The sequence below is a fragment of the Daphnia pulex genome, chromosome 2 (assembly GCF_021134715.1).
Source record: "Daphnia pulex isolate KAP4 chromosome 2, ASM2113471v1".
NCBI lineage: Eukaryota > Metazoa > Arthropoda > Branchiopoda > Diplostraca > Daphniidae > Daphnia > Daphnia pulex.
The window spans coordinates 8,193,955-8,213,194 of NC_060018.1; the positions used below are offsets into that span (position 1 = coordinate 8,193,955).

The 19,240-nt window shown below is 37.6% G+C and overlaps 8 non-coding genes across 8 annotated transcripts; 4 read left to right on the forward strand and 4 right to left on the reverse strand.

The window, feature by feature from the left end:
• Positions 1-14,119: 14,119 nt before the first annotated feature.
• On the reverse strand, positions 14,120-14,193 carry Trnai-aau. Its single transcript has one exon. It is a non-coding gene; the product is annotated as a tRNA-Ile (tRNA).
• Positions 14,194-14,457: 264 nt separating this feature from the next.
• Positions 14,458-14,541, reverse strand: Trnar-ucu. The gene is given in 2 exon segments: positions 14,458-14,493; positions 14,505-14,541. It is a non-coding gene; the product is annotated as a tRNA-Arg (tRNA).
• Positions 14,542-14,659: 118 nt separating this feature from the next.
• On the forward strand, positions 14,660-14,741 carry Trnas-uga. Its single transcript has one exon. It is a non-coding gene; the product is annotated as a tRNA-Ser (tRNA).
• A 982-nt stretch (positions 14,742-15,723) lies between these two features.
• Trnar-ccu lies at positions 15,724-15,796 on the forward strand. Its single transcript has one exon. It is a non-coding gene; the product is annotated as a tRNA-Arg (tRNA).
• A 794-nt stretch (positions 15,797-16,590) lies between these two features.
• Trnai-aau lies at positions 16,591-16,664 on the reverse strand. Its single transcript has one exon. It is a non-coding gene; the product is annotated as a tRNA-Ile (tRNA).
• Positions 16,665-17,130: 466 nt separating this feature from the next.
• On the forward strand, positions 17,131-17,212 carry Trnas-uga. The gene has a single exon. It is a non-coding gene; the product is annotated as a tRNA-Ser (tRNA).
• A 982-nt stretch (positions 17,213-18,194) lies between these two features.
• On the forward strand, positions 18,195-18,267 carry Trnar-ccu. The gene has a single exon. It is a non-coding gene; the product is annotated as a tRNA-Arg (tRNA).
• Positions 18,268-18,876: 609 nt separating this feature from the next.
• Trnas-cga lies at positions 18,877-18,958 on the reverse strand. Its single transcript has one exon. It is a non-coding gene; the product is annotated as a tRNA-Ser (tRNA).
• Between the last annotated feature and the right edge of the window lie 282 nt (positions 18,959-19,240).

The window sequence follows — 19,240 nt, forward strand, 5'->3', positions numbered from 1 at the left end:
AAATTTGCTTAGCAAGCCTTGTTCATATTCCAATATGGTGATGAACCGCTTTGAGATTAGGTGTGCAAGGCACATCCGTGGGAGTGATCCCATAATAATGCGAATAAAAACTGCTTTTTCACGAAGTTTGAATGCGAGGACTTTTATTTTTCAAGTCGCATGCCATAGAGAAGTGTAAACTGCACTCAGTAGTCTCATTACTTCCCCCTCTCTCCTCCCTCCTAACAATCTATCAGTAGCTCGAATCAAAGAATAGTTGTTAGCCATATAAATCCCGAAAACCCTGAGCTGTTGAAATTTGCTTAGCAAACCTTGTTCATATTCCAATATGGTGATGAACCGCTTCGAGATTAGGTGTGCCAGGTACATCCATGGGAGTGATCACATAAGAATGTGAATAAAAACTGCTTTTCCCGAATTTTGAATGCGAGGAATAGTTGTCCCACAGAGGATGAGAAGAAGGAGAGACAATTGCATAAGCCCCTGTAGAATGAATTTGACACACACGTAACCCCCTACTGAAAAATGCCAGATTTTGGGAACTATACTCGGGATCCGAGGGTGCCAGTTTTAAAAACACTGCCTCGCGTTAAAGTGTTTGAAAATTCAGTTCAGAGTTCTTTCAATTCCCTTAAAATTCAAATTATTCCGATTTTATTCAATATTCTTTTTTTTTTACTTTATCGGAGGAAAGGAGACCATACATAACAAATGCGATTCTTAGTAATCAATTTTTATTGTTTTTCACTGGTTGCATACATCCTGTTGCTCATCACAATCACTCGCGTTTTTCTTAAGCTTCTGGTACTATAGGAGTAGCTGGCCGAGTTGCTGGTGCTGCAGTGGTAAGAGACCGAGTTGTTTCCCGAAAAACAAAGGTCTTTTGGTTCCTCTTCTTCCACACCCAAGAGAACTGCTTGGTATTTCCTCCAGTTCCTTCTTTATGGCCAATTTATCTCCGTTTGGTACGTTTGACGTAGACTAATGAAATCCTCGACTTCGCTCGCTGCTCTTTTGCGCTGCTGTTGCCACATGGAAGAGGTTCGCGTTCTAACTGACTTTCTAGAGGCAATTTTCATAAATAAACAGATGTGATTAATACTTAAAGAAATTACAAATAAAATAAAAACTAACCCAAGTCAAAATTTTTAGTGAAAAAGTCTCCTAGGATATTTCCGTTCGCTTTTACAAGCACTCTGATTCGGGAAAAATCATCTTCTTTTTGCACTACTTCTGTCTATAGATCCTTTAATACATCCACGAATGAAGAAAACAGTTTATCAAAACCGTCAAGTTCAGGAATGTTAACTGCTTCAAACAAAGACACTAGGTAGTATAAGACTTTGGGTGCCGTAAGATTATCTGGGATGTGAAATATCTTAGGTTGCTTTAATAGTTGCTTAATTCCGTTCTCAACGAGAAGAAAAAAACACATAAATGAACCCGACTTAATTTTTTTCCGTTTCTAACAGCGGGTATCATCCCACGACGAAACAAATTATCCTTAGCAGAAAAAGTGATGCACATAGTGCGAGGCTGAGGTACTCCCTTGAAAGGGTTCAATTTTCGCACGTTAAGACTATTTCACAATGCACGAAACGCGCTAGCTTCTTTATTAAGTTAAATGAAGAATTCGGAAGGGCTTTTAGAACGTGGCTAATAACAGCGTCTTGGAGTTTATTTATTCACAAAACGGTTGACAACAGAACGTAGGTGAACGTATAGTCTGGACACTGAAATTTCACTTTATCGTTATTGACAGGGAAAGCCTTCCAAGTTTGGTTAACGATAGCCTTTCGCGTTGAGCAAGCTCCTAATGTACCAGAAGAATTCTCGTCCACAGCAATGATGTTTTTCTGTGCTAGCTCTGTCCATTCTCTTAGATCTTCAATGGCAGTTCCAAAGCCGCAGAGTAAACGGACACTACCGAAGAGAATGTTGGCAGTTTCTCCAGAATTCACACAAATCACTGTGACTGTCGACATCGGATTCACTTCAGGATTGATAATTCTGGAACGCTGCCGTTTCTTATCCAAGTAGACCCAGTAAAGCAGATCTGAGGACACTTCAATGACAATTTTTGAATCTTTAGAAATAAGCAAATTTGGCTCTTTTTGAGTGTGATCAAATTTTTTTTCAACAAGAACCGATGACTTCAATAACGTTCAGGAATCCCCCAAAAAGATGACACATTTTGAGAATCACTTTCAGTCACAAACAGATGCTCCATTCTAACTATAGAGGGTAAATTACTAGATAATGACTGTTAATGACGTGATGAATTCACATGAGCGAATTAAGTCAGAAGCGTTTACGACTATTGAAAAGAGAGCGGGGGTTTCAAACTAAATGATGCAACAGTACAAAGTTGTTAATAATTTAGCCAAGCTGAGGGTTTTCAGTCTGCTTTCATTTCAAGACCCGAAGTGTCGACGCGTTAAGAAGTCGTGTTCTTCGTCTTCTGAAAATTTTCTTTTCGATTTTAAGATCTGTCGAATTTGAAGTTCCCTGACTATTTTCTTTCTCTCAACTGACAAACCGGGTTCCTGAGTATATTTTCCTTATCATGACAATTTTTTAGAAGAGACACAACCAGTCGTTTTATTAACAAGGCGTTGATCGAAAGCGTAATTATAAATTGGCGAAATGCTGTAAAACGTTACCGTCGTACTTGAAAAAAATGCCAACAAATTATTTGAATGAAACAATAATTAATTGTCCTTTTTACCTTTCTGTGTTAACCAAAAACGGAATTCTTGAAAAGATACATATTTACTACGGTTAAAGAAAATTTGATTGAGTATTTGGTATGAAAAGAGCTATCAATTTGCAAAAATAATTTTTAAGTATAGTTGTAAATTTGACCGCTAGATGGCGTTAGCGCTTTTTAAATTTTTATTTTTTATTTTTTTAAGTTGGAAACGGCGTGCCATATACTTTTATCTGTAATTTTATTGAAAAATAAAAAGAAAAGAAAAGCATTAAACTTATTTGTATTCATGTAAAAGAGAAAAAGGACGAAGTTGCCTGAAAATTGAAATTAAAATACGATTATTTCAGTTTCAAGATTGCTCTGCATTTTATATCTTTATTTGCTTTGTATTTAGATTATTTGTCACCTGGAACACCTGCCTTATCTTCCACCTCCTATTCCAGCTGCCGCCATCACCACCACTATGATGACCACCACCTGCGAAGCAAATGAGTAAGAAAAATTCAAAAGTAAGGATTACCACTACCCTGCTTTACCTCCACCTCTTCTTCTACCTCTGCCTCTATGTCCCCTTCCACTTATGCCTCCCCCACCACCACGATGACCAGCTGTGAAGTAAAGAATAAAATAATTATTTGAAAGAAGGGAACACTACGACCATAACCTTTAATTAAATGACAACCTTCTTCTCCACGATAACCAGCAGCTCTAGGAGCAGAAGCAACAGCAACAAAAGCTGCACCACCTTGTTACGCAAGGAAATAAAATTATAATCATAAGAGAGTAGTTAGAATTTTGCAAATACCATGTTGGTTTGGATCTTTGCTGATGAGTCTCGCAGCAATGGCCAGTAGGATTTCTCTCTGAGTGCCCCATCTATAACTACTTATTGATGATCATTCCAGCAGCAATTGCCAGTAGGGTTTGTATTTGAGCCCCTTATCGTGTGGAGCCGTGACTGCACTTCATGATGGATGGATGGATGAATGGATGTTAGAGCAGGCAACTTGTTCCAATGAGCTTATTAAAACTGTTCGATTTGCTGCCAAAGCAACCCGAACACGTTTAGCTTGATCCACGAATTTTTCGGGCTTTCCAAACTTGAATGTCTAAAGAACCATGTTAAAACAACTGTCGAAGTTTGAACATTCCTATGGTACATTCCCATATTTAAATAAATTAAGCGCTTTTTTTTTTTTACTTTCTCGTTACTACTGTTTATAAATCAAACAAACGCTTCCTTCTGAAGTCAAATTTGATATTACTATAACTATTGAATATGAGCCCCGATATCATATTGCCCAAAATCACCCCAATAATGACTTAACACTTGACTGTGTCCGAGTCAGTGTGCGAGTCAGACATTGACGAAATGAATTGACATGAATGCTATAAATAGGCCATCATCAGAGCATTCTGGCATCAAAAGATCCTATTATTCTCGCAAGGCGCATCATCAGTCATAGAGGAAGACCCAAGCAACACAATTAGGTGAGGAAAATTTTTAGTTGTTTCCCTAAAGGGTTGTTCGAAATCTTTTCTAACATTTGTTAACATCGCGCAATACAGCTGTTGAAGTCATTTTTCACCTTTGTCTGACTTGATTGACTTGTCTGATTTTTTGCGACCTAGCAAAATATCCTTAATCCGCAAAAAAAAACATAATAAGAATATCCGTCTGGGTTGATCGAAGTAAAAATTAACTTATTGAAAAAAAACTAATATTTTGAGAAATTAAAAATCCTAGAACAAAAGTGTCCTTTGCAATGAAGGCCAAAACAAGTGAAATATGTTTCTTTCATCATGCTTGGTAATCTACTGTCTGCTCTGTGCAGTTTGAGACAGTTTCCGACATAAATTTAGTCTTTCACCGAAAGAAAATTTGTGTAGGATTTAAAGCTGATTCATATGACTGACTTAAAATAATAATAAACAGGTTGCATTGCCAATGTTTCTTGACACTCAAAACTGTACTTAAGAAATTTTTACTTAAAGAAGAATTTTTAGGAATTAGTACTTGTCAAAATGTAAACATTGCCATGTGGAAATTGCTATTATAAGTTCTTTTGGATCACCAAAATGTGCTAATCACCAAAATATCTTCAAAAATAGACATTCAAATCAGACATGCGATAGGCGAATGCACAAAAAAATTCGAACTAAAGAGCTTAAATGAAGCAAATTTCCTTTCCAGAGCAGGTGGCTTTCCACCAGGAATTGCAATCTGGGCTGCACAGGCTCATTCCCAGACTCTGCAACAGCAAAAAAGCCAATATTGCAGGCCTTTAACAATGGCCTTTTATGTTACTTTTCCCCTATTTCAAGTTTAAGGATCAGTGTTTCGGATGATGCGAGCAAGTGTACAGTACAGTACAATTTCTTGGTACAGATGCAAAACTAGATGCAATTGACAAAGAAGTGGACGATGTTAAATAAACGTTAGAAGCAAAAATACCTTTTTCACCTTCACACACCTTCACACTACTGGTACATCACATTTAAATGTAAATTCTTATAAAACTTTATGTTTCAAAAACGGAGATGTAACTGATGTTCAGCCTGAATGTTATAAAATTACCTGGCATTCTGGAAAATTTCTTGGAATAATTTGTGAATTTACTGATCCAAATGGTACAATTCAGAATGGCCTAACCACTTTAACAGATTTTTTAGAACAAATTGAACCTGTCGTTGGTAATGGAGCAGTAGATGAAAATGGAGTTTGTAACGTAAGCGGTTCCATGATCAACGAAGCTACTATTCATGAAATGCAATGGTATAGGATTGATCAGGTATCAACTAGAAGAGTTGATGGTGGATAAATTATTCAGGAATTGCTGGTTGTAAGGTTGCGTTGTCATCTCCAAGAACGTCCAAGTGCATTATCGAAATGGCTAAAATTTAAGAAAACAATGCTCCATTGCGCTTAATTTTGTTATGACGTTTACACTATGGATATCTGGGATAAAGGAACTGTTGATGTTAAATTGACAGTACAAAGACCAAAAAATGAAGAAGATTATCTTTTGAAAAATGCTATGTCAAGTTGGCCAGATCGTGAAATACACATTTCATTAAAAAAATGTTAGTATATCATTGTTATTCAATCATTCCACAACAAAATGGAAGAAACAGGACGAATTATTAAGTCAATTAGATAGAATTAAAAGTAGATTAATGATTATTAAAAATGAAAGTATTAAGACAAAAGTAAATGTCAAGACAGGTGGTGCGTATTGAATTATATGTTGTTAACGAATCACTAGTTCCAATTATCGGCACAGGATGTGTAAACATTGATGATGAATATCAATATAATAAAGGTGATTACTTGGGATTTTCTTATATGAATTCACATAAGTTAAAAGAGACACAAAAAGATTTCCATGGAGAAATCCATATTCCAAGTGAAGGGAAATCATTGCACATCGAAAAAATGTGGCCAGAAAATGAAAACTTTGGCTTGAGACCATATGTTCAAGGAGAATCATTGCAATCTTTAGACGGCCGTTGGTGTACTAATATTGTAGAATGGCCATGGACAGATAACTATCACGTATGCAAGTTATTGAAGTCGAAGTAACTGATGACAACTGTCTACGCGTTAAAATCGGTAGGTTAAAAGTTGTTCCAAAAGATTCACCTGCCAATTGGATGAATTCTAAGAAATCAGAGTTCCGCACTGGCGGAACTGTTATGGTTGCAATTGCCAATTTAGTTTCACCTGGGACGTATGATTTAACAATTTCTGAAGCATGCAAACCTTTTACTGCAAAATTTAAATCATAAGTTGAAAAATATTTTAGTGCTAATAAGAACCCAAAAAAATTATTATAATAGAAAAGGTTTATTCATATCTCCAATGTTTCAATCAGTTTTAGTGCTTTGAAATAAAAAATATTAAATTTCTGACATCCTTCAAAAAATTTATTTTTTTTGTAACAGATTCTGTTAATTTACATGGATAAAATACATATGTAGATATTTCACTTATGATCCGAAACACATACAATATGAATCACAAATAGAATCATCCAACAAGGCAACTTTTTCATTTGTAACACTTAACACATTAAAAATGTTATTATATCTTTTATGCCGGGGAACATAATTTACAACCGTACAGTTTTAATTATTAATCATCATATCGACAAAAACACAGAGCATTTCTGGCAGAGTTATTTCTGTTTGAATGATTTTTACAGTCATCCCAAATTATTTCAAAGTTGTCAAAAAATTTACAATGAGGATAAGAATTAAGGCCAAGCATTTGTAAAGCTGAATGATCAGTAAAAGTAATAGCCATAGTTTATATTTTTTAACAAAAGCCAAACAATAGAAATATAAATCTCGATTGTTAAATAAACAGGCAAAAATTAAATCTGTTTCCTTTTGCCATTCAAAGTTCGGTATCGACTGTCCGTATTTACTTCATTTTATATCTTCAAGACTTCGACCGTCTAAGAAGGGACCCCCTCCGAAGGAGGGACGTAAAAGACGCGTGGCCAATGAAACAACCGCAGTAAAAACCAGACCTGAAAATCATTGAACTTTAATGGTTGGCTTTAATGGGCCTCGAGTTCTTTGACCCTTCAAGGTTAACCTCGAATCCAAGGTGACCTAAATGCGATGGGAAAGTCAACGTGACGGTTGATAAAGGAATAAAGCTTTTTCTTTGTGTGGGTTTTTTTCGTTGTGTACTGTATACTTCTCAGTTCCCTTAATTTTCAATCGCTTCCTGTTTAGAAATACTAACTCTGCCGAAAAAAAGTTGAATTCTGTTCTATTTCTGCAACGTTATAGTATAAAATTTAATACTTTACATTCTCATTGTAAAAATGAACTTTGCAGCTCTTTTGGTTAAGCTCCAAAGGTCTCCCAGGTTCGGGATTTTTTCTAGCAGTGAAGGAATCGCTTGGCCATTTTTTTCAGTTAAGTCAGCAAAACAAGGACGTAAAAATAAAGTTATTCAACTGATTCTTTTTCAACTTTGGTTCGGCTAGGCAATTTCACAAATTTTGTGTAGATGTTGATTTAAATGACACTGACTTGTAAAGACTATTGTGTGATTTTATGATGGATATAATTGTTTTTAAGGCAGGTTGTATCTTGTATCTGAGGATTCAGGAAACTTTCCGCGCTGCCATTCGTGCATGACGTCCATTATGTTTCCAAGCTTTCAGCAAGGAGGATTTTATGTTCTCTTTTAGCAAAATATTGTGACCGACAGAGTGTCACAGTTGGTTTGAATTTTCTCTCACTGCTGCAGAAATTGCCAGGGTTGAGTTGGGTTGAAGGGTTATAGCCAGCGAAGATTTCCTACTCAGTAATCGGCCTTGTTCACGTATAAATATTTAGGGAAAGATGTAGGCCATAACCCTCTGCTTGATGGATAGTCACGACATTGCATGACAGTGACTCTTTTCCGTTGTAAATACTTTACTTTGGTGAGCAGAAGACAATCGTGGCTGCAGTACCATCTTCTAATTTTATGTCACTTTCATATGCATGCTATATGTCTCGTTTATGCAGGGTAATAGATTGATTGACCATATTGTCGTAGCCAAATTTTCTGACAGTATACAACACAAAGTGGATGTCTCGACGGTGTTATTGTTGGCCAAGAGTTTTTAATTTTTAGGCTCGAGATAACTGTTCCAACAGTATTTGGGGAATTCAAAGTAAAACCCAATTGGGGTTGTCAAGAAATTGATATCTCACCCAAGTAGTCCAAATGATGTTGTTTACGTATAATTTATGTATTATGTTGACATATTTCTTCAAATTTTCTTTTTACCTAAAAAAGAATACGAATGGAATATCATTTTAACACTCGAGTGGTAATGTAAACAAAGCTTTATAACATTTAGAAAATGACATCGTTTCTGGAACAACACGTTTTTTCTTGGCGTTTGAAAAGGGATCATGGCAGAATGACGGATTCCCATTGTGAGTAAAAATAGATGTAAGTAAATAAAATTACTTATTATTATTAACAACTTAATTTTTAAGTAAAAATAAAAAGTAAAATTTATTACATACAAGTAACAGAAATTTGTGTCATTGCAACTATGGACTAAGCTACAGAAGAAATTAGTTTCACAAGTAACACAAAATAAATGAAATGTGTAATAATTTTCTCATTAGATATTCTGTTAAAGTTTTTCATAAGTAATTCGTTTCAGTAGTAATACCAGCGATAATAAATCGATTATGGAGACAGCGTTAGACCCGCAGCTACAGTGATAAAACGAGCACCAGTTTACCGCCGTGCTTTTTCTTTGGAACAGAGTCAACATTTTATTGTTTATTTCAGAAATGGAACAAGTAATTTAAGAAATTAAGCCATTTACTTAGCCATTTATTTTAGGGGCTATCTATCTTATATGCTATGTACCCTATATCCTATTTGCTTTACTCTTCAAACAAGAAAATAATATAATATTACAGGGATGTATGTCATTTCGGACCCTACCCTTTCAGCCCCGTACCATTTCGGCCCAATCCGAAATCGACCTACCAATTCGGCCCCACTATTTACCTTTTCGGCCCCATTTTCATAAATATTTTTGAAGTTGTTAAATAATTTATCTAGTTGAAAAGTTAAATAACAAGAAGAGAGTATTTTAGTAAAAGAAGCGAACGTCTAAAATTTTAAATATTTATTGGATTATTAATGGACGTTCACTTTTTTATACTAAAATACTTACACAGTAATCAAAGAAATATTTAAAAATTTTCGACAATTTGTTTTATGGTAGAGATTTTGCAAAACAATTTTTGGTCCAAAGCGTTACACATATTTTTTTACTCGAAGTAGCTTACGTGATTTTAAGCCAATTATATCTGTAACTTTAAGATTTTTTTCTACATTTCGGTCTTATTCTCTTGTTAAGCTTTACATATTGTACTTCTAACGATGCTTTATAACGATATTTTAGTTTTATAGCTTATATATATATAATAGCTTCTTTCTTTCTTTAAACTTATTTTATTTTAATAAAGCTGTCATTTCGGACCCAGTTTTGGACATTTTCGGCCCCGGGCCGAAATGGTTAAAAAGGGCCGAAAAGGTATGGGGCCGAAATGTTAGTGTCCGAAACGACGGGATACCGTATTACAGGAGTTGACGTGTTGAGGCTAACTCAACCGAGTCAACGATGATTTGTGTATTAGAAATTTAATTTTTCGTTTCATATTTTAGAAAGCAGAAAGTAATCAAAATAAAATTGTCAAAAAAAATATTGTTAGATGCAAAACCAGCGTAAGCAGCGGGAGATTAACTGGGAACAAAACGGGTACCCAACAAAGCATGCTAAAATATTTTTCTCGTAAAAGAATATGTAGCCTAACAGGTGACAGAATATATTGACATTCTTCATATCGTGTTGGGGGGGAGGTTGCATTTTCTTCCGTTGTTACTCTTCCACTCTATCAAAACATATTTTAACATTTCTCTTGATTAAAAGCTTCTATGCAAGCAAGGTAGTTTTCCTACGGGAGCAAAGAAGAAAATTAATTCACGGATTGTTTCGTAGACTATATGTTGAAAGTATGTACAGCGTCCGGCTTGCAGGTGATGTTTGCCATCAATCAACAAAGAGTTTTCAAGAATGCAACTTTGTCTGAAGTAGGCTAAACTGTCATCTGAAAAAATTTCTACTGAATGTAAAATCGAATGATGTAAATAATCACCTTATCTTTTTAGCTTACATGCCTTCACATTATTCGAAAATGATTTTTTTTAGCCGAGCACATACTTAAAACACAGATTGGTGACATTCGGGACAAAACATTTCCTGGCACCGGAAGTGCTCGTTGGAATTGGGTTCCGCGTCGCTAAAGCTTTAAATTTCGTCCTAATTGAAGACTTAAGTTGCCCACCCCAAAGTTGCGCTCACCTGGTAACCGTTGTCGTATTTTTAGCTCACCAGTTGGTCCGTTTGAAACCTTCTCGATTAATTGTGTGACGTGATTCCGGGTATCGATGTAAGGTCCCGGCATTGAGGTAGGCCTTGTGGCATCCAGCCGACTCTTCCGACTCATTTTCGTCGTGATCCACTCTCCAGAAAGAAGCCCTCATTACACGATTAAACCACTGCAGCACCTGTTTTAGTTCACCGATCCAATTAAAATAAAGACTAACTCTTATTTGTCTATTCTATTTAGACATAAAAATATTTTAAAAATGGATGGAAAATCGTCTTTCACGTATAGGCAACGGTTTTGACGTACCGACTCAATAGTTAAGCGGGCGAGAGACCAGCTGGACGCTAGCGTTGTAAATCTCCAGAGGAGTTCCACACTGGATGGGCACGCATTTCAGAGGTCGGAAAACTGGGAGGATGTCTTCCCATTTCCTCTCGTCCTGGTAGGTCAAAGAATACGGTTCGTCCTGCCTGAACACTGGAAGGAAATCCGGTGGCAGACAACATAGAATTCCGAAGACACTTACGGCCCAATCTGGGAGCTGAAAACTGGGAGAATCGTTGGCTCGCAAGTGACCAGAATGCACTCAGGTGACTGTTCTCCTCGCAGGGGCGTGTTCCATCGCTGGACAGGCGTATTCTTTTGATGCAATTATAGGAGACGGTATTACTGAAGTTTGTTATGTTCGCCAATTCGTTGAGAATGTAACCGGGAAATCCGCAATTGACTCGATGGCATTCCTGTTCAGTATTGTACCATTCTCCGTAGGCCAGGCAAGGTCGACGGACCGACGTAGTCGATAAGCAGGCGTAAACGGATTCGTTTTTTTTAAATATTTATATACTCAGCCGTTTTGCGGTGGAATCGGATCGAAGCAACTACGACATAAGAGTAATAAGAACTAAAAGAAAAGAAAATGAATCAACGAGTCTAAATAATGACGAAAGCTAAAGAAGCTGATTACGAACCAGACTGTTTTAAAGCAGATTCGGAAACAGCTTTGCATGATCAAACACCTTCATTAGAGAGCGGAATCCCAGCAGGGTGAAGAACCAACATTCTCCAGACCTGAGAGGGGTGACATTTTTTGTTATTGTTTCTGAAAAAGTTGGTAGACAAAATATTCCTTACATGTAAAATTTTCATTAGAATAACATCACTGCAACTTTCAGTTCCAAAAAATCCTGCATGTGTCACAGCATCAGCTAAACTTTCAACTACAATGGCAGCTGATTCCTGGCCTAGTTCTGAGAGAGGTTATTGAAAAAAGAGATCAGGCAAACTTGTGATTTCAAAAGATGTTGGCACTAGAATGTTACCAATCAATCCAAAAGACAGGAATATATAAGCCTGCAATGTCAGTGTAATTTACAACTTGAACTAAATTCTAGAATTAAATTTTTCCGACATTAGAATCCAAAGGCTATATTATTACTATGTAATCCTGTATAGGAATTAAATTTTCTTATATTTTTCAAATTTTTTATGAAACAGAGAAAGAGAAGACGGAATGTATTTTTGGCTAAAATGGAAAGATTTGGATGACAACCAAAATATGTGGGAGCCGTACTCCAACACCAACTGCAAAATCTAATAGCCCAAGTACTACGAAAGGTAAGACTGGGTGTTTTTATCTAGTTTTACTGTTATTTTTGTCATTTCTGCATTACTAGGCTAGAAAATAATCTTGAAAAAAAAGAAGAGACCAAGAAAAGGCAAAAGAAAGCTGGAAAGAAAGTGTAAAAGAACGCTAAAGAAGATGAATCGAGAAGAGCAAGGGGATCGAGTTTAATGGTTGGAGATATAAAAGAGATCGCGGCAGAAATGGTAGTTGATGAGGCAGGTCTGGTAGTAGTAGAGAAAGAAGCAGTTGGTGTAGTAGATGTAGATTTGAATAGGGAAGGATTAGGTGTGTCCCCGTGTTCCCTGATTACAGTGTATGGGCTGTAAGTGTGTGAAGTAGAGAGAACAGAAAATCTCCAAGAATTGAATGGAAAAATTGCACTGAGCTGTTTTGAGGGAAGAGTTGAGCTCTCAACATAACGAAATATAGAAAATAGGTTTTCTGTTTAAATTTATTTGGAAAGTTGAATGTTTGCATATTCTGGGCTGTCAGTCTGAACTTGAAAAGTGTTTAATTATATTCTGCATGTTTGTCTTTCGTTGAATAACCAGCAATGAAGCATTATTGACTCGTAATCAGCATCTGACTGTGTTAGCACTCCCATTTCACACAAAACAACTTCAACACATACAAAACCCCGCCAACCCGGGGTTCGCCCGCGGTTTTCCGACAAGAAAAAAACCTAACAGAAAATGAACCCAACCCAAGACAATGGGTCATCACCAGTATCAATTTCATTTTGTTTTTCTTTTCGACCAAGTGCCAGCGGTTCGGAGCGCTTGTGTATGCGCACCGTCCATGCGGCTTAACAGCACCGCCATTTTTTCTCTCCCGCAACGGTTGGAATTACATTCCCGTTCGTGCAGTCATTCGTGGTTCCCCTTCGTATATCACTCCGTCAGTTGTGCAACAAGACTTTCATTAATCGTGTGGACACAATGCACTGTTTCTCGATAGGAGGTTCTACAATCATGGTCGTCTGCCTTGTGCTAAATATTCGGTCAGAGCGTGTTGGGCCTCTCCAACTTCATCTGCAGTCATCTTCTTCTGGAAACTTCACACGTGCGCTTGTCGTTGCATTATTTATTTGCGGTGATGAGTACTTTTCCATATCACGAGTCTTCGTCATTTTTTTTTTGCTTGAATTCACTTCACGCGGTTTATGGGTGACACCATCTTGGTTTTATAGTTGATTTTTTCTGTGTGTATGCGAACAGGATGAATGGTGTGTCAGACCCCCTTTCTTTCTGTGGAAAAATCGTATTTATTATATATATATTATATATTGTTACGCTCAAATCAGCATATGGCCTAATTCACACTTGAAGTGAGGTCACTTTAAGCGAAATCAATCACTTTGCCGACTCCCTTTTACACAAGATCCGGTACAGAATGATAAACTGTCAATGTTGATGCCTATCTAACCTTATTACACCAACAGCGTCCACTAACTACACCAAATAAGAATACATAGCAACAACGGACGAAAAAAGGTGCAAGGTTAATACTCCGAACTAGACTGACAGTCACCGAGAGGGGGAGCAAGGTTAAAAAGAGGAAGGCCAAGAAGAAAGGTTAAACAAGGTGACAAACTACATTAGGCCACCTAGGGTTAAGTAATTAAACCATTAACCCCACAATGAATGATTGATCAAATGTTGTGTAGTTACATTTACCAATAAAATGCCACAAAACGCAGAAAGTAGGATTCGAACCTACGTTCCAAGATGGAAACTGATTTCGAGTCAGTCGCCTTAACCACTCGGCCATGACTGCATTAAATGATTTAGCAAAATATCTCGAATCTATCAGTACCTTTTTAGAGTGGAAAATATTTAATGGAAGAATTATAGTGGCCCGTAAGAGGATCGAACTCATGACCTCCGCGTTATTAGCACGGCGCTCTAACCAACTGAGCTAACAGGCCAACAAATTCTTAATATATTAATCAAAGGTTCATTCATCATCAGTTAGGTATACTCTGTGTGTCTTTAGAGAGAATGATTTAAGTTATCTACCAAGCAACGCTATATCAGCAGCACATTTCAATCGTCACTGTGAAGGCAATGCAAGCCAGTGATATTCATTGAGTGTTCGAGATATATTTGTAGTTTTATTGATCTGACATGATTCCCCATGGTTTGTGGTTAACTACTACTCATCATGAACTAATAGTTTCGTCATATGCTATTAATCGTGGCGGGACTCGAACCCACAATTTTCGGATAACTACTTTCATAGAAGTCCGACGCCTTATCCATTAGGCCACACGACCTACACTTAAAGAAAGTGCTAGGATTTTGCATCTCTCATTTAACCTGCTCTTCAGTAAGGTCAAACGGAAATTTTGGTGAACCAATAAATATTATTACTAGATTGTCTGAAAATTCGGGGCAGTTGTGGCCGAGTGGTTAAGGCGATAGACTTGAAATCTATTCCTCTCTGAGGGCGTAGGTTCGAACCCTACCAACTGCGGTGAATTGCCATTTGTTTCACATGCTAGTATTTTCTAGTGGAACAACTCATTTTCAATCGTTTACTAATATCTCAAATTTACGCATGATTACAAATATGATCTGTGCAGTCATGGGTATCCTAGGTCCCGGGATCTATCTCGGAGCCATAGACCATGACCTGTCACTTGGGGTTTCCAGAAACGTGTCTATTTTTCAGAGGCCAGTGCCGAAATGCATTATGGCGGTCTTTGAGTGTAGTTTACAAACACAAAATGTAGTCAGAGACAAATTATAGGATGAAAGAATGTGAACTCATTTTGTTTACGAAGAATAGAAAAACGTCCGTTCTTCCGTCCGTAAAAGATCTATAATCAATCGTAAAATTTAAAAATGAACTCGAACGGAAAACTATTGCAATATCAATTATTAAGCCCGCTTAGCCCAGACGGTAGAGCGCGGGACTTTTAATCCTGAGGTCAAGGGTTCAAGTCCTTTATCGGGCGGCTAGTCTTTTGATTTTAGTTAGTATTTTTGGTTTTCCACCATTTATTATCAAGTTAATATCGTTTGAAATCATTCACCATTATGGGCAGAATTCATAGATGTTCATAGACGACAACACGAGTTCTCATGGTGTTTCTTTATGTTAATTCCTACGATGTAGAGAAAGTGCGAACCAAAAGGAAGTACATTCGGATATAGGTCGTGGAACATACACAAATAATGAAATGAGATAGTGAGAAAGAGTATCCCTCATTGTGAGAGTAGAAAGCCTTGATATTTGATACAACTAATTGCAATAGTAAATGTATGTCCAGTTATAGAACTCGAAAGCTGTAAATAGAATTTGTAGTTAAGATTATTCAAAAAACATGGTTTTCAAGATTGAGACGATGTCCACAGACGGTAATCGCTGTATGTTTATATAACATGGGACGTTTGGCTATCTTCTAGGAAAAAGCTTTGCGTCATTCCTCGGATAGGAGGTTCAACATAACTCAGCCTTTGTGGCCCAATGGGTAAGGCACCGGCCTCCTACGCCGGGGATTGCGAGTTCGAGTCTCGCCAGAGGTAGCGAGCAACCGAAACTATAATTATCGAAAATCGTCGTTAAATTGGCAATTACTTGTCTTTTGTTTTACTGTTTTCAAGCAAAAATTTTCATTGGTCCAAGTGTTGGGAAATCGCTGAAATGGCATGCTTAAACTTGGAAACCTTTGCCAGTGACAATTACTTGGCAGCGGAACTTATTCTGCTGTTTTACAGGTGAACTCTGACTCTCTCATCCTTCTCTGCCGTCTTCACTGGTTCCTGGAGCAACAACGCGCTGAATTCAAGACGCTGGTCATGATGGTAAGGTGCATTCTCGGCAACGTGTACTTGTTGTCTCTCATCTACTTTTAGAAACTATCTAAACCTGGCCTACGATCACAGACCTCGACTTCGATGGACCTGACTGTTCTTACCACTCGTACGGACCATTGTTGAGAGCATGCCTTATCCAGGGTCACCCCGTTGCTTAGTTTGTCTTGTCTTGTCCAGGGCCATCACATATGCTAAAGACCTAAAGACCTTTCGTTCTTCTCTCACTGTGTTTTCCCCTACTGATTTTAAACTTGGATGTTCTCCCAAAAAATGACTAGAAATAACTTCTGGCGTCACTTGATCAAATGTTGTGTAGTTACATTTACCAATAAAATGCCACAAAACGCAGATAGTAGGATTCGAACCTACGCTCCAAGATGGAAACTGATTTCAAGTCAGTCGCCTTAACCACTCGGCCATGACTGCATTAAATGATTTAGCAAAATATCTCGAATCTATCAGTACCTTTTTAGAGTGGAAAATATTTAATGGAAGAATTATAGTGGCCCGTAAGAGGATCGAACTCATGACCTCCGCGTTATTAGCACGGCGCTCTAACCAACTGAGCTAACAGGCCAACAATTTCTTAATATATTAATCAAAGGTTCATTCATCATCAGTTAGGTATACTCTGTGTGTCTTTAGAGAGAATGATTTAAGTTATCTACCAAGCAACGCTATATCAGCAGCACATTTCAATCGTCACTGTGAAGGCAATGCAAGCCAGTGATATTCATTGAGTGTTCGAGATATATTTGTAGTTTTATTGATCTGACATGATTCCCCATGGTTTGTGGTTAACTACTACTCATCATGAACTAATAGTTTCGTCATATGCTATTAATCGTGGCGGGACTCGAACCCACAATTTTCGGATAACTACTTTCATAGAAGTCCGACGCCTTATCCATTAGGCCACACGACCTACACTTAAAGAAAGTGCTAGGATTTTGCATCTCTCATTTAACCTGCTCTTCAGTAAGGTCAAACGGAAATTTTGGTGAACCAATAAATATTATTACTAGATTGTCTGAAAATTCGGGGCAGTTGTGGCCGAGTGGTTAAGGCGATAGACTTGAAATCTATTCCTCTCTGAGGGCGTAGGTTCGAACCCTACCAACTGCGGTGAATTGCCATTTGTTTCACATGCTAGTATTTTCTAGTGGAACAACTCATTTTCAATCGTTTACTAATATCTCAAATTTACGCATGATTACAAATATGATCTGTACAGTCATGGGTATCCTAGGTCCCGGGAGCTATCTCGGAGCCATAGACCATGACCTGTCACTTGGGGTTTCCAGAAACGTGTCTATTTTTCAGAGGCCAGTGCCGAAATGCATTATGGCGGTCTTTGAGTGTAGTTTACAAACACAAAATGTAGTCAGAGACAAATTATAGGATGAAAGAATGTGAACTCATTTTGTTTACGAAGAATAGAAAAACGTCCGTACTTCCGTCCGTAAAAGATCTATAAGCAATCGTAAAATTAAAAAATGAACTCGAACGGAAAACTATTGCAATATCAATTATTAAGCCCGGTTAGCTCAGACGGTAGAGCGCGGGACTTTTAATCCTGAGGTCAAGGGTTCAAGTCGCTTATCGGGCGGCTAGTCTTTTGATTTTAGTTAGTATTTTTGGTTTTCCACCATTTATTATCAAGTTAATATCGTTTGAAATCATTCACCATTATGGGCAGAATTCATAGATGTTCATAGACGACAACACGAGTTCTCATGGTGTTTCTTTATGTTAATTCCTACGATGTAGAGAAAGTGCGAACCAAAAGGAAGTACATTCGGATATAGGTCGTGGAACATACACAAATAATGAAATGAGATAGTGAGAAAGAGTATCCCTCATTGTGAGAGTAGAAAGCCTTGATATTTGATAAAACTAATTGCAATAGTAAATGTATGTCCAGTTATAGAACTCGAAAGCTGTAAATAGAGTTTGTAGTTAAGATTATTCAAAAAACATGGTTTTCAAGATTGAGACGATGTCCACAGACGGTAATCGCTGTATGTTTATATAACATGGGACGTTTGGCTATCTTCTAGGAAAAAGCTTTGCGTCATTCCTCGGATAGGAGATTCAACATAACTCAGCCTTTGTGGCCTAATGGATAAGGCACTGGCCCCCTAAGCCGGGGATTGCGAGTTCGAGTCTCGCCAGAGGTAGCGAGCAACCGAAACTATAATTATCGAAAATCGTCGTTAAGTTGGCAATTACTTGTCTTTTGTTTTACTGTTTTCAAGCAAAAATTTTCATTGGTCCAAGTGTTGGGAAATCGCTGAAATGGCATGCTTAAACTTGGAAACCTTTGCCAGTGACAATTACTTGGCAGCGGAACTTATTCTGCTGTTTTACAGGTGAACTCTGACTGTCTCATCCTTCTCTGCCGTCTTCACTGGTTCCTGGAGCAACAACGCGCTGAATTCAAGACGCTGGTCATGATGGTAAGGTGCATTCTCGGCAACGTGTACTTGTTGTCTCTCATCTACTTTTAGAAACTATCTAAACCTGGCCTACGATCACAGACCTCGACTTCGATGGACCTGACTGTTCTTACCACTCGTACGGACCATTGTTGAGAGCATGCCTTATCCAGGGTCACCCCGTTGCTTAGTTTGTCTTGTCTTGTCCAGGGCCATCACATGGGAGTCTCACTGTGTACTCCCCTACTGATTTTAAACTTGGATGTTCTCCCAAAAAATGACTAGAAATAACTTCTGGCGTCACTTGATCAAATGTTGTGTAGTTACATTTACCAATAAAATGCCACAAAACGCAGATAGTAGGATTCGAACCTACGCTCCAAGATGGAAACTGATTTCGAGTCAGTCGCCTTAACCACTCGGCCATATCTGCAATAAATGTTTTAGCAAAATATTTCGAATCTATCAGTACCTTTTTAGAGTGGAAAATATTTAATGGAAGAATTATAGTGGCCCGTAAGAGGATCGAACTCATGACCTCCGCGTTATTAGCACGGCGCTCTAACCAACTGAGCTAAAAGGCCAATAAATTCTTGATATATAAATCAAAGGTTCATTCATCATCAGTTAGGTATACTCTGTGTGTCTTTAGAGAGAATGATTTAAGTTATCTACCAAGCAACGCTATATCAGCAGCACATTTCAATCGTCACTG